Below are 14,946 nucleotides of genomic sequence, written 5' to 3' on the forward strand. Positions count from 1 at the left end.
TTATATCAGTCATATTCTCATATGGAATTCTTTTTTTTTTTTTTGATTCTTGGAAGAAACCAAAAATATTGTTTGTACATTAATTAGTATAACCTACAGAAGCAGTTCTCTGATCGGTTAGGCTATCCTCGAAAAACGTGTTTTAATCCACCTAGTGGTGTAATGATGCCTTTCTGATATCATACATAGTATCATATATAACACTGTGGTATTATTTAAAATAGAATTCTTCGATACTTGAAAGGTTAACCGGAATCGGTTTATTTGACCGTTTACTGATAGTGACTACCAATTGGAGTAGTTTCCGGGCCGATTTAGAATTTTTTCACGTTTTCTATTTCGCCCGCGTGAAGGTATACAATTTTTAACACACTTTACCCTATAATTCCGGAACCAGATTTCGGATCCGGATGATTTTCTGGAATTCCTACAAGACCACAGGACCTAAATTTGTGAAAATTGGTCAAACCATCACTGAGCAAAGTGAGATCCATTTGAGAAAATATGACCACTATTTCCTGTGTCTCCGGAATCGGAAACTGGGAACCAGGAATTGCCGAAATCAGTTTGTTTGGCCGTCTACTGATAATGACTGTCGAATGCAGTAGTTTTGGGGTTAGCTTAAATTATTTTTTCGTCTTTTGTTTCGCCTCTCTAAGTGATGGTATAAAATTTTGTTACAAATTTTACCCTATAATTTCAGAAGTCGGATCCGAATGAAATTCAAAAGTTTTGTGTGAGATCATAAGAATTTGATTCATTTGAATCAAAGTTTGTTGAAATCGGTCACGCCATCTCTGAGAAAAGCGAGTGAGTAAATTTAAATTTTAATTTTTACACTAATCACTTTAAAATTCCGCAGTCGGATACAAATGAAATTCAGAATTATTTACGTTTCGCATTCAGCTCATCAGTGCATTAGCAGATTATGTTGATCTACTAATGCCACCTCGCGGATCAACATAATCCGCATAGCAGACGTAAAGTCGTTGCTACTTACAACGCACTTACTTTACACTAATTGTGCAATGTCTATTCTGACGTTCCGAAAGTAACGAAACCAATGTGCACTTTAGCACAAACTGGAACCCAAAAGGTTCCAAACCCCCAAATGACTACTATCTGTTGGCGGCCAGCATTGCCGTCAATTGGTTTCGTTACTTTCGGCACGTCAGAACAGACATTGCACAATTAGTGTAAAGTAAGTGCGTTGTAAGTAGCAACGACTTTACGTCTGCTTAGCGGATTATGTTGATCCGCGAGGTGGCATTAGTAGATCAACATAATCTGCTAATGCACTGATGAGCTGAATGCGAAACGTAAATAATTCAATTTAGTCATGTGCACTTTAGCACAAACTGGAAACAAGAGGTTCCAAACCCCCAAATGAAATTCAGAAGTTTTGTGAAGGCCCATGGGACCAATGATTTGAATCTAAGTTTTTTAAAATCGGTCGCGTCATCTCTGAGAAAATATAGTACACATATTTTGATTTTGTTGCACGTTTTACCTCATAATTCCGAAACCGGAAGTCAAATCCAAACAAAACTCAGAAATTTTGTACATTTGAATAAAAGTTTGTGAAAATCGGTTCAGTCATCTCGAAAAAAGTTTATGCATTTATTTTCACATTTTTTTGCACATTTTACCTCATAATTCCGGAACCGAAAGTCGGATTAAAATAATATTCAGAAAATTTGTATGGGACCACAAAACGTTTCATTTGAAACTTAGTTTGTGAAAATCGGAACCTAGTGAGATTATTTGACACATACACACACAGACATTGTTCAGCTCGAAAAACTGCGTCGAATGGCATATGATCGCATATATCTTTCTTTATGAGAAAGGCAAAATAAAGCGATAAACTTTCACATCCAAAAGTCACATGAAAAACCATATATGAAAAGACTTGAGTGTATGTGATCATTCAGCGGGTTTATTTTTATGTGTTTATAGTACACGTTTTGTCATTGACTCGTTGATGTGTAACAGTTCATGTTGAACTGTTTTACCATTTAGCAGTTCAACATAAACCGCTGAACAGACGTTAAGTTGCTGCTGCTTACCCGAGTAGAATAGATTTACAAACCAATAGCAAATTTTATTATTGAAAAAATGTCAATGGTAGAAATTAACATTATTTAATTTGAAATAAAAGTTAAAATATCGAAAATCATAACAAAGTTTGCGTGAGAAAATAGGAACAAAATACAAAATTCTGTCAATGTAATATAAAACCAAGAACAAAATATTATAGAAGACGAATTTTCAGTTATTTCATATTCTAGCATTCAGATTAGAATAATCCCAAGTAGCACATGTAACTTGTTAATTAAAACTAAAAATAAAACAGATGCTACATAATGGTGGCATGATAAACACAACGAAAAATGTCGTATTATGATGGTGATAATGGAGTCAAAATAATGTTACGAATTGACATCTCATCAAACTAAGTTCCAACGTAACTTTTCGATAATCTAACTTTTACGATGTGCTCGCATTGACTGTTTTTAGTCGCCAACTGGTCACCGTTACAAAATGCGACAGTGAAAAAGTGACACACTATAAGACAAAGTTAAGTTATGATTTCATATCGGTCACCGTATTCGTGTGATGCAAGAAAGAAATACAAATACAGTGTCGGTTGAAAGCTTCCGTACATTATCCTGGACAATAATATCAAATAATAAGTAGAATGAGAAGAAAATTCCTTCAATTTTAATAAATTGGCTTATGTTAAATCTGTGTTTATTCGCAAATTTTTTGCCGGTACATATGCGAAGCAAACTATTTTCGTTTTGGGAAGTACATTCGCACTAACAAAGAAAATAATTCTACACTTTGTCACGACAGTGTATGCATGGAAAAGCTTATGCCAATGACTACCATTATGACCAGAGAATGAAATATTCATCAGATTTGAAAAAGTGCAATTTTCAATTATTGCGACTGTCAACTGTTTTAACTTTGGTATATGAAAAACCAATATTATTCACAAAAAAAAAACTCTATCTGAACACATTTCGACTTTGTAGCTGTAAATTTCATATGACGGGAATAAAAATATGAATATTATTTTGTATGTCGATATTCTGAAACCCAAAATATCGAAGGCGCGCACGTTTTCAATAAGTACAATGATCAACTTCATCATAAATATCGAATAGCACTTAGATTTCGAGTGAATATAGTGAGTTTAAAGAATATTGAATTCTATATTTCAGCTCTTATTATCGGATGCCAATTTTTGGCCGTAAATGTTGAATGGGAAAAACATCAACAAATTGTAACTTGACACACATTTATATTTTCTGTTTCATTGTGACTGATGTGCGCGCTGAATCAAATTAAACATTTTTTACTGAAAAGTTGTTTGGCATACCCTTGGTAAGTCGCACAAGCTCCGCCTCTTACGCTTTTCAGGTTACATAGCAGTTATAATGCACGTTGCAAAGTCTTCAACTTGTTTCATGAATTTGTGTCATATAAGTTACTGTCATTGAAGTGTAAAAACGTGTGCTACTTGGGATATCGTAAGCATTTACCTTATCTGATGCTGATGTAGTTTATTTAAAAGTATTTTAATTGAAGATAGAGCAAGTGGATCAATTGAACTTAAAGAAATTGGGATAACTCATCAATAACGAAATAAGTTATAACTGATATTGTACAATTTCTTGATTCCTTCGATGGAATATCAAGAAAATATCAAGTATCGCTAAGACAGCACAGAAACATCAAGGCAAGATATGATGGTAAAAATTTGTTATTATTTTGATCTTTGTTTGCTATTCGTATCTACCCGGGTACAGAAAACTTTTTTGTTTTTTCCTGACGTGATGAACGAAAACTTTGTTTCGACTAATATTGGTCGATCCAGGTAGTCGGTAATTGATGGGTCAGCTTGTTTTTGTGCGCAGGGTAGACAACCGATTATGATCGTTACATGTAAATGTATCTGTAGTAGGGATGAAGCACAGACCCTCGGTAGACAATATATAACAATATACCTAACATTTACTTGTAAGTGCGTATAATTCATTCACAATAAGACTATTTATTTTTAGCCAAAAAGAATAACAAGTAAAACTGATCACGGAGCGTCGGTAAACACATTTCAAAGTGATTGTTCGCGACAACAGTACAGCGTACCTGCAGAACACCGAAAACCTCCAATCTAAGATCACCCATTATGGCAACGTCCATGCTGTAAGCAAGTAAACACACTCAGATCTCGCGGTCACCATCCTTGTCTCGTAACATCCTCGACACATCCTCAACCTTTCTACGCAGTCCGGGAGATGCTTAGCAGCTTGCCATCACTGCCATCACCACCACCACCACCATCATCATCATCATCATCATCATCAGCACCATCGCCACCATCCGTCACGTCGTCAGCACGGACATCGTAATCGTCGTCGGCAGTCGGTTTGATGCAGGATGCATTTGAGTGTTGTTTTTTGGGTAGGAAGCAAAAAAAAAAAGAAACTAGCTGAGACGTAAACGGTGCTGCTCGGTGGAGGCGATGGCGATGGCGATGGAACAGGTATACAACAGCAGGACAGAGTGTTTACCTGTCTGCGGACTGGACTACCAACCGAACTGTACCGGTTGTCCCTCTTGACACGAACACACATACACCCACATACAAACACACCACCCGCAGCATAATATGCTCCCAGCGGGGGTTTGACCCAAGAGGTCCGAGTGGACCGAGACGAAAGCGACGAGTTGGACACACATAAAATGATAGCAAAGAGAGAAATAGCCAATTAGTGAATGTTTCATCCAATTTTTTCCCATACCTCTTGGTTCTCGGTTTGCTGGCTGTGGTTGGGTTTCAGTTTTTCGACCAAACACTCTATGTTTTCCGAATAGTTTTTACTGCTTCCGAAACTAGAGTACGGGAGTACGTGCACTAATTCTGATATAATAACACTTCTCACTTAGGAAGAGGAACGCATAGAAAACACAATCAAAATATGAAGCAGTTGAACTTCGAAACGGACCTTTTCAGCTTCACGTAGTGCACCGGATCGCTGCAAACGGACGTTCCGTATTTTTTTCCATCTGTTGTTGTCGTCGTCGTCGTCGTCGTTGGCCAGCACAGATGCGCACGTGGATCATATGATGAGCTGGTTGGCTGGCTGGCTGGCAGAAAGGACTTCGAACTTCGGAACGTATCACGACGCGCAAAACACAGAACACATTTGCTTGCTCCCGTTTTTCGCTCTTTGCTGGGGCACAAACAAAAAATAAACCACACTTAGGAACACAGAAGGAGCTCTATGTATTTGCAGACATTGAGAGCGCACACACAGTAATGAGCGAGGATTTTAATTAAATTAATTAAAGCATTTTGGTTTTCTTTTCAAAGTTGCACAAAATAAACAATCATTCAGACTAATGATCGCTAAGCGGCGACGGTGACGGGAGTGGCGACGAACGACACACAAAAGTTCCCGACGTGGAGGACGCGTGGGGTTCGGCTGAACCAGTCCCTACGGGTCTACAGGGACGGTTCGGGACGGTCGGGTGGCCCGATGGCACAGTGCTGCACCCTCTTCAGGAGTACGAATAAGTCTTCACAACAAAACACTACTCCTCCACTCGCGTTTCGACTCTTTTCTTATTTTCTTTTTTTTTCCTTCAGCCTGAGACCACCGTACAGCAACGCAGAACGAAGAATTTGTCCAAAATATAACCCGCGAACACAGCGAACGTACGGACGCGCGTGCAACGACGTTGATTGCGAAGGGAGAACTGAGTGAGTAAATTCACTTTTCGGTTTCCGACGGCTCTTTTTTTCTCTCCCCGCTTTTGAAACAACAAAAGGAAAAACCTAAGACGAAGAAACAAGACAAAAATCGCACAACAGAGAAAGAGAGTGAAAGAGAGAACAACCAAACATACATCTACATAGCCATAGGAACAGATCCAAACAACTGCGAATATGCTATAGCTATGCTGTGTGATACACGGATACACGGAGAGGACCCTCCGTGCGCCTCACGAGCTCACCCGCCGGAGATTTTCCTAACCCTCCCAAAAACTCACTCCTTACTTATTGCTCATCCAGACCAGGCACCGTGACTCACCGCCACCGACCGGTCACCGCTCAAGCTCACTCTACTCGCCGTCACCGTTTCCCACTGGTGTGTATTCACATCGTTTACTTGCCCTCTTGGATCGAACGGCTAGACACGGCCTCGCGCTCTCATGCTTGTTTCGTTCATCAACACTACCTACCCAGCACAACAGCAACTGGCTCGCGCGGGTAGACACAACCACACACACACACACACCCTTACACCCATACAAGAGAATCGCGCTTTCGCCTGCTGATTCGATCCAACAACGAGCGACCGTTCGCGCAATTTAGAAGTTTCCTTCTTCCTGAACTGTAGCTGATGGACGGCGAGAACCGACCGGTCGACGGCCAAGCTGTCTGTTGGATGGATGAATGAATGGACTGGGGTAGCGAACGGCAGCCAGCTTTTTCCACCCACACACCGACGACACCCCTCGGACTGAACAGTGGGAAAATTGAAAATAAAGAAAATATATTGATGCATTCATTTTCAATTTATAATACATTTCCATCGTGTGATTTTATTGCGTCAAGAATTAATGTACGTTTGTATTGACGGTTTGACTGGGGAGATAATGGCGAAATAGGAACCTGAACGAGACCGATATAAATTAGTCAATTCAAAATTTGTAGGACTGCGTAAAAATCAAAGAAACTTTGCGCTGACTTCACGTAGTCCAAAAATTGATTTATTCAAGCGGAGCATAGTTTTATGGACTGAAACTGTTGCGTTCGGATGAGTAGAATACGTAGCGTAACGGAAATGAAATTGGTTTTATGTATTTCTGCTTAAATTGGTAATTTACCAATAAAATTATGGAACGAAACAGATCAACTGATTGCTTGGATTGGCAGGTTTGGACGACCTTCAGGAATCAGGAATCAGAACAAATTGGCTCAAATGGCACGTTCCCTTTGATATTTGGAGATTTGTGCCTTGCCATCAATTTGTTTTTTGCATCATTTTCCCGTTATATAAGAGGGAAGGATTGAATAGAAATGGTAAGGGATGGACTAGGAGGATGGGGAAAATTGACGCCACAAAAACACAAAAAAGCAGAAGTAAATTCTGCATCCTTAAGGGATGCTGAACAATCTGCTGGGGATCACAGTGGAAGCGGAAGTAAATTCTGAAACTCTACGAGGTCCCGAGCAGTCTGCTGTAAAACTTATTTAGGTTTGTTACTATGTGCATTCCTCCTGATGAACGATGCACAGTTAACAAAACCTCCAACCCCCGAGAGGATTTAGAGATTTTACAAAAGCGACACCATTCTGCACTCCCGGAGGAATGCAGAACGATTCGCAGAATGTGCGAGCAGAAGTAAATTCGATATCCCATAAAGGATGCCAAACAATCTGCTAAACCCTATTTAAGGTGAATACAGAAAGGATTCATTCACTCCATGAAGAACGATGAACCCTTCTGACTAAAGCTCCTTATCACATTGGGTGAGAAACGTGAGAGTATCCTTTTGCTGGCCTGTTTGGATGCAGCCCAAGACGAATCTTGTGCTTTATCCAACTAGTTGAAAGTGGTAAAGCAGGTTCCGGACCAACGAAATCATTCGTTGCACCAGCTCTAGCCAACTCTTCAGCCCATTCATTTCCAGTAATACCAGAATGGCCGGGTACCCATAAGAAGTAAACAGCATTTGAGATGCTAAGGTCTTTAATTTGAGTTCGACATGCGATCACTAGATTCGACCGCGAATCATTCGAACTGAGTGCTTTTAAAGCTGCCTGACTGTCGGAACAAAAATAAATTCGTTTACCACAGATTCTCTGCTGAAATGCCGATTGTATTCCACACAGAATCGCGTAGATTTCTGCTTCGAACACAGTACAGTATCTACCAAGTGAATGAGACTGCTCTAGCCTCATTTCACGACAGTAGACACCAGCACCAGCACGACCATTCAACAGAGAACCATCCGTATAACAAACTATGTGTTCATCAAGTTGTCGTTCCAGACAACCAGACAACCATTACTCACGAAGAGGATAGCTCACATTGAATGTTTTGAAAGAAAAACTGCATGTGAGAGTTAGGTTACTAGGAGCGAGTAAATCCCACGTAACCATTTGAGACCACTAGCGAGTGTGGCTGGTAGCATAATCTAATGGGTTACTGTTCCAAAACCTTGTAACCTTAAGACGGTATGCACAAGATAATGCACAAGATACTTGCCGAAGCGTTGAACAAAGAAGTCGATTGCTAAGCATTGCGTGTATCCAGTAAGGGAAAAACCCAAGATATTCCGTTCACGACTGCATTGTTTAACCTCCTGCAGCCATTCAGTCCTCGGCACGGAAATACACCATGACTTAGGAGTTCCTATTTGTGTGGCCTTTTACGACATGGAACAGGAAATCAGTGGATCAATTCTTGGTAGAAAATAACATGTCAATAGCTATTTTGTAGAACGATTTGTCAGTTTTCTCGATGGAAGCATTTCTTTCAGCGATGGCTTGTTGGAGTAGAATTTCCTTTCTTGGAGAATTTTTTGAGAGCTGCAAACTGGTAGCAGTCGCCGGGGACCATATCTGGCAAATATGATGGGTGCGATAGCAATTTGATTTCCACTTCATGCAATTTAGTCATGGTTATCTATATCGTTTTTAATTCACCGTGATAAAACGCGGCACCTACTTTGATTACAGCAACCTTACAGATAAATATGCATGCAAATTATAGTACATCCTGTCTTTCAAATATCGGCTATCTCATGAAAGTTTGATTTATCGGTTTTTAGAATAAATCAATTTTTTGCATGATTTCCAGTGTAATTACTTATTTGGCTGGCCGTTCAGTATTGTCAGTGTCAGTAATATTGTGTCAAAATTTCAAATCAATCGGAACAAAACTGTCAAAATACTGAGCAAGAATAAAAAATTCAAACGCGTTTCTCTGAAAAGAAATTTGTCGAGGTCAGTGATCACGATCCTGCAAAACCTACTGAACGGATTCTGTTCAAACTTGTAACATACTTTCTTGGTACAAAATCCCTCCCCCCACGTTTCAGAAATTTTTCCCATTTCTTATTATGGTAGTTTTTCATCTCGAAATTCTCGGAAATTTCAGTGTAAGATCACGTTTTTTGCTTAAATATACCCCGAACTGTTGAAAAATCAAAATAATAACTTGAGAATGACGGAGGGAGGAGAAATAACTCGTACTTTAAGTAAATTTAAGAACATTTTTGATTTCAGATGATTCTACACCGAATTATCGTGTTTACCGCACAACGTGATTCTCAAAAGAGGTTTTGGGAAATGCTCTGTTACCGCCTTAGTTTTCAATATTAATATACGGAAATTTAACTAAATATTCTTTAAATGATGCTTTATAATGTAAAAAAAGTTTGAATAAATTTGCTAAAGCTGTGTTTCCGTAAAAAAAATACAAAAAAGTGTTTTTGATTCAAATTATTCTTTACTTCCCCCTTAATGGAGCAGAGTCCCCGTAGTACTTTTGATGCCATTGCTGAGCTTTCAGTGTTTTTATAAAAAAGTAATGATAAATCAACACACCATTTTTTTCGAATCCATTGTTTTGAAAATATAGTTAAATAACTTAACAACCTTTTGAAAAATAAAGCCTCAATCGTAGTAGTAAGCAATTAGCAAATGAATGCGAGCGCACGTCAAATATTAGAACCCACTGAGATACAATTTTATATGTTTGTGAATCAACACATGGCCGATGTTCGAAGTCATTTCAATTCAGCTTTCAACACATGTTCTCGAGTGCGTCACACCGTGTTCGGTTCAGCGGTTAGTTGTGTTTAGCTCGAGACATGGAATTCAATAGCAATTCGATTTGTGTTTCCGTACATAGGAGTGCGTGTTCGTTTTGAGTAAAAGGCAATGTTTTTGGGGGCAAACCAATCCATGGGATCCTTTTTTTTGCTCGTCCAAGTAAGTCATCAGAGATGGATTTTTTTTTCACTAAACCAACGATGTTTTTGCCCCGGGCGTCAAATTTCCTCGGTACGTCACTGGGTAAACCAGTGTAGCTCAGTACAGTGATGCCAAATTCAGTACTCACTTTTGACAGCTTGGAAGGAGAATTAGATACTATGAAATCAAAACTGACAGCCATCAATACCATCACATTTTGGTATTAGTAATGATCTGTATAGGTGTGTTGGTATAGATCAGCGATGAGTTCCATCTTTACCATCATTTAACAAATTGCCTCTTAAATTATGAGGTTAGCTGATGAATAAAAGAAAATGAGCCTAATGAGATGGTTTTTGCCACTCTTGGTGCCGGGACTTATTGATCCATGGATTAAAAGAGATTTAGAGAGTTCATCGGATCGGAAGTTTGGTTTAGATTAACTCCATTAGTGATTGATGGAAATTACATAACAGAAAATGCCCGTAGTGGTTTCGAAGCAGCTTCGATTGTCTTTTATCAAGATAAAAATAGAATTGCCTTTACCATTAAAAACGAATATGCAATCACTGTGAAAAAAAAACTGTACCAGAAAGTATGGACGCAACCAAAAACCGCTGCCATTTCGCAATGGTTCAGAATCTGTCAATTTTTATGGCTGCGTCTTGTTGTTTACACTCTTCTCTAACCACTTGTGCAGTTGTTTATCCGTTTTCATTAGTTTGTTTCGAAATGCGTGGACTTTCAGCAGAACAACGTCGAAAAATAGCAAAAATGGAAGGAGTAAGTGAAAAAGCCGTGCGAAACGCAATCAGGAAGTTCGGTGAGGATAACACCTTTGAGGATAAACCAAAAACGAGTCGAAAAAAGGTTCTGTTAACCCTCAGTTGGACAAACGTATAATGAAGGCGTTCGAACAAAAAAAGGAGGTTTCAGTTCGGGATGTGGCAAAAAAACGTGCTAAAGAATGTTTGAATCTTCGAACCTATAAGAAGCAGAAACAATCAAATCGTAGTCCGAAACAAGAAGCATCGATCAGGCCGAGGGTTCGAAAGCTGTACAATACGATTCTTGCTGGAAATTTGAACTGCATAATCATGGACGACGAAACCTACGTGGAACTCGATTACAAATCCTTGCCGGGACCACAATATTATACGGTGCGAGAAGGACAAGTGTTAAACCAGTCCGAGACATCGATTGAGGTCAAAAAATTTGGTAAGAAAGCTATGGTCTGCAAGCAATTTGTAGCTGCGGTAAGATTTCGAAACCCTTCATCACCACTGCTTCAACGAACAGCGAAATATACTACCAAAAATGTCATTTTCGTCCCAAAAGACATGAATCCATCAAATTGCCCACAACTTCGACCAATTGAGGAATTTTGGGTATTAACGAAGGCACATCTTAGGAAACATGTCTCGGCAGCCGAAACCATTCAACAGTTCGAAAAAGATTGGAAAAAAGTGTCAAAACTTGTCGCCAAGAAGTCTGTACGGAATTTAATGAGGAACGTTCGCAAGAAGGTGCGCCAGCTAGTCTACAATGGCTAAGTAGCAAATGTTGAGAATTATATTCTGTTGTTGTAGTTTTATATTATCAGTATATCGAATTAAATTTGAATATCTAACACTTGTGAATTATTTACTACAAAATCTCATGTTTTTTTACAGTATCTGTCACAATTGACCTTGAAAACAGAATATGTTTCCAGACTTAGATTCCACACGGTTATACCTATCCAACAAGCCATAGATTGCTAAAATCCGCCCATTTTCAACGGAGATATCGAAATTTTTGTATAAACGACTTTTTCCCCTATTCCATCAGTAGAAGTTTTGAGCGCTGTCAGGCAAAGAAATGCTTGGGAGCAACATAAAACACGATTTTTCATACTGTTACATACATTTGTTTCTAAGTACCCAAAAGACTGTGTACAGTATGATATTTTGCCTCGGACCGATTTTAGCACGGTTCGTTTTTGGCAACATAATCGTTCGAATATGCCAAATGTAAACCAGATGATGGCAGAATTTTCGAGTTGAAAGCAATTCCATAATTATATTGATTTAAACTATTTACAGCAATAAATGCTGCAAGATTATAACAGCCTTATACCATTCGAATCAGTTCGTCGAGATCAGCAAATGCGTGTGTGACAAATAATTTCACTCAATTTTTTCGGAGATGACTCAACCGTTTTCTACAAACTCAGATTCATATGAAAAGACGTATACTCCAAAACAAGGTTCCTGAATTATGTTTGGTTCCGAACTCTGGTTCCGGAACTACAGGATATGTGAAACGAAATAAAAACTGTGTAACTCATTTGTTTCGTAGATGGTTGAACCGACCTAAGATTCAAATGAAAAGTTTTAAGATTTTAAAAAAAACGTCTTGTTTTTCAGTCAGATCCAACTTCCGGTCTCGGAGATACAGGGTGATTAGTATAAAAATGTCTATTTCACATAAATTAATCAGGTTTATCGGGTTAGCAGATTTGAATAGTCGATAACCAAATAAACTTATTTCATTTTTGGTTGTAGTCAGTTTTCGTTTCGAAAGGCACCTAAAAATTTAATTCGCACTACTATTCCTCAAAGATGTCTACATTGATTTTCAAACATTTAGAAACAAATGTAAACTATACAGCTACTCAGGTGAATTTGTCTGACTTCGGCTACACCGAATTTCGAATTCCGGTTCCAGTATCGAATCGTTTCTCAAAGCTCAATCGTTTTCTCAAAAAAAGCCAAATTGAATTTCAGAAACAATAGTTCAAACTAAAATAAATTCTATTTTATAAAAATTCTGACTACCGATTCTGGAATTGTAGAATGACGAATTTTTAAAATTCAAAGCGATATAGAAGTTGACAATCCCGAAAAGCTTTAAAATTGGACTCAAAAATATAGCAATTCATTCGTCATATGGCCATACGAATTGTTACAATGTTTAATCGATTGTTACACTTTTAGATTCAAATTCGATCCGATTTGCAGTTTCGACATTGCAGAGTAATGAGTGATTGAAATCTCAAATTGCCACTTAAAACGACGGACATTAGAATAATGTCATGACAACTGAAACACCGAAGAATGTTCATGCAAAGAACACATGCGGATTGATGAAAAAAAGGTATCATCTCACTGCTAGGTGGATTGAGCACGTTTTGTGTATTTTGTTTTTAGTTTTTAGTTTTAATTGCGGTCGGTAAATTTTCGAGGTAATGATGAGCTCAATTTGTTCGCGTCTCTTATCGCTAATTTTATATGGTGATTCATCAGCAATACCATCTTTGCAAATGTTTCGGTAAAATATTGTGTATACTTTTTTTGATTATATTATTGCTCAGTATCTAGCAAGGAAAACTGATTGAAAAAAGAACTTACCAATGTAACTTTAAAATGAAAACATAAATTGCATAAAAAATAAGATTTTAGTTAAAAGCATAAATTATCAGGGCGGAATGTGATGAGTTTTGTTCGATTGCACGACCAATTTTTTGTTTCATTGTTTTAACCAAAATGACGCAACATCCCACTGTGAAAGAAGTCCTCGTTAGTCCCGAAATTTTCGTTCCCCCGTAAAGCACGTCACGTCGACTGTTTTACTTCCTCCACTACTCGTATCAAATTAATAAAACATTCTTCAAACCTCCCTCCCGATGACCAACTTCCCGTTTGCCGGCCGGAAATAGTACCCAGCATTTGCCATTCACAGTCAGTTGGTCCCTCCGACAAGCGCAGCAACCGAAAACAGGAGCAGACCACATTCGGCAGTTGCAATGCTACAGACAAAACGCGGTCCCTTCGGCAAAACAGAACGGCTCAGAAGAACGCGGTTGGCAGGCTGGCCAACCATTCGAAGACACTCTTCCGACCCGGAGAAGAGAGCAACCGAACAGCCGGTAGCGACGGGATTCACAAATGAAGGAAATGTACTAAATGAGAATGCTAACATTCAAATGAATGTCTCAATTTGATATCCGAAAACTGTGGATGCTGCTTTACCGTCTTCTCTGCCGTCTCCGTCCATCGCCGTCAGTTTATGGTTCGGTGTGACCATCAGCTTAAAAATCACCCCATTTCGCAGGAAATTAGTCCTTAAAATGACGCGCACCATGACAAAAAAAAACGTAGGCCACCACCGTGAAGCGGAATCGCTAAACAACGTCGCAGCAGATGATTGCGTGGGTGGCGAAAAAGGTGCTGCTGGGTTCGGGAGGACACGCGCCACGCACATCTTCCTCCGGTTGCTGTTCTTCATTAATTTGAAAATTTTAATTCAACCCTTCAATTTTTAATAAGCTTCTTGTTAAAATGACATAAATTTTTAATTAAAATTTAATTATCATTATTGTGTGCTGCATGCTCCCAGTCAGATCTGGCAGGCTGGCTGGTTGGCTGGCAGGCTGACTGCCTGGCTGACGTTTGAATCAAATACATACAGAAATATATAAACGGAACGGACGGGAGAAAGTTTCGTATCTTTGGCGGAAGAGGGAAAGCCAAATGGGAAATGGGGAGGTGGTTGTAAATGAAGCAGTTTACAGGATCTTCTCAGTCGCAGGCATCGGCGGTCCGCTTCGTTCTACGGCAGCGAAGGAACTTTTTTGCCTGTTCCTTCTCCCGGCCGCCGGTGCACATATTGTCGAGGAAGTTCACTGCCGGAAGGGAGAGTTATGCCGAATGTGGTTCAATTGCGTAAGAATGGGGACAGTAATTGGAGGGGAATTTGGATGGGTTCCAAATTGCGATGCTTGTCAAGGCTGGTGTCGAATGAGCCTGATTGTGTTTAGTGACCCAAGGCAGAGTGTATGGTTGTGATGAGACGTTCTGTTTCACATGGCCATGGCCATGGGTTAGTACAAAGAAAAAAATGTTCTTTTACCGGAAACCCTTCTTGCTGTGAGTAGTATAACTTTTGTTCTCGAAAATGTA

The 14,946-nt window shown here is 39.1% G+C and overlaps 1 protein-coding gene across 5 annotated transcripts in view; it reads right to left on the reverse strand.

Annotated features, from left to right (window-relative positions):
• Nucleotides 1–14,946, reverse strand: part of LOC131431138 (LIM domain transcription factor LMO4) — a 726,034-nt gene that overhangs the window by 97,302 nt on the left and 613,786 nt on the right. Inside the window, exon 1 of one of the 5 annotated variants that reach the window (XM_058596659.1) lies at nucleotides 5,019–5,756. The exons of 3 other annotated variants lie outside the window; for them this stretch is intronic. The gene's annotated coding sequence lies outside the window, so the exon portion shown is untranslated. One more of the 5 variants, XM_058596657.1, reaches the window with a different exon arrangement.

Source organism: Malaya genurostris, chromosome 2 (assembly GCF_030247185.1).
Source record: "Malaya genurostris strain Urasoe2022 chromosome 2, Malgen_1.1, whole genome shotgun sequence".
NCBI classification, from domain to species: domain Eukaryota; kingdom Metazoa; phylum Arthropoda; class Insecta; order Diptera; family Culicidae; genus Malaya; species Malaya genurostris.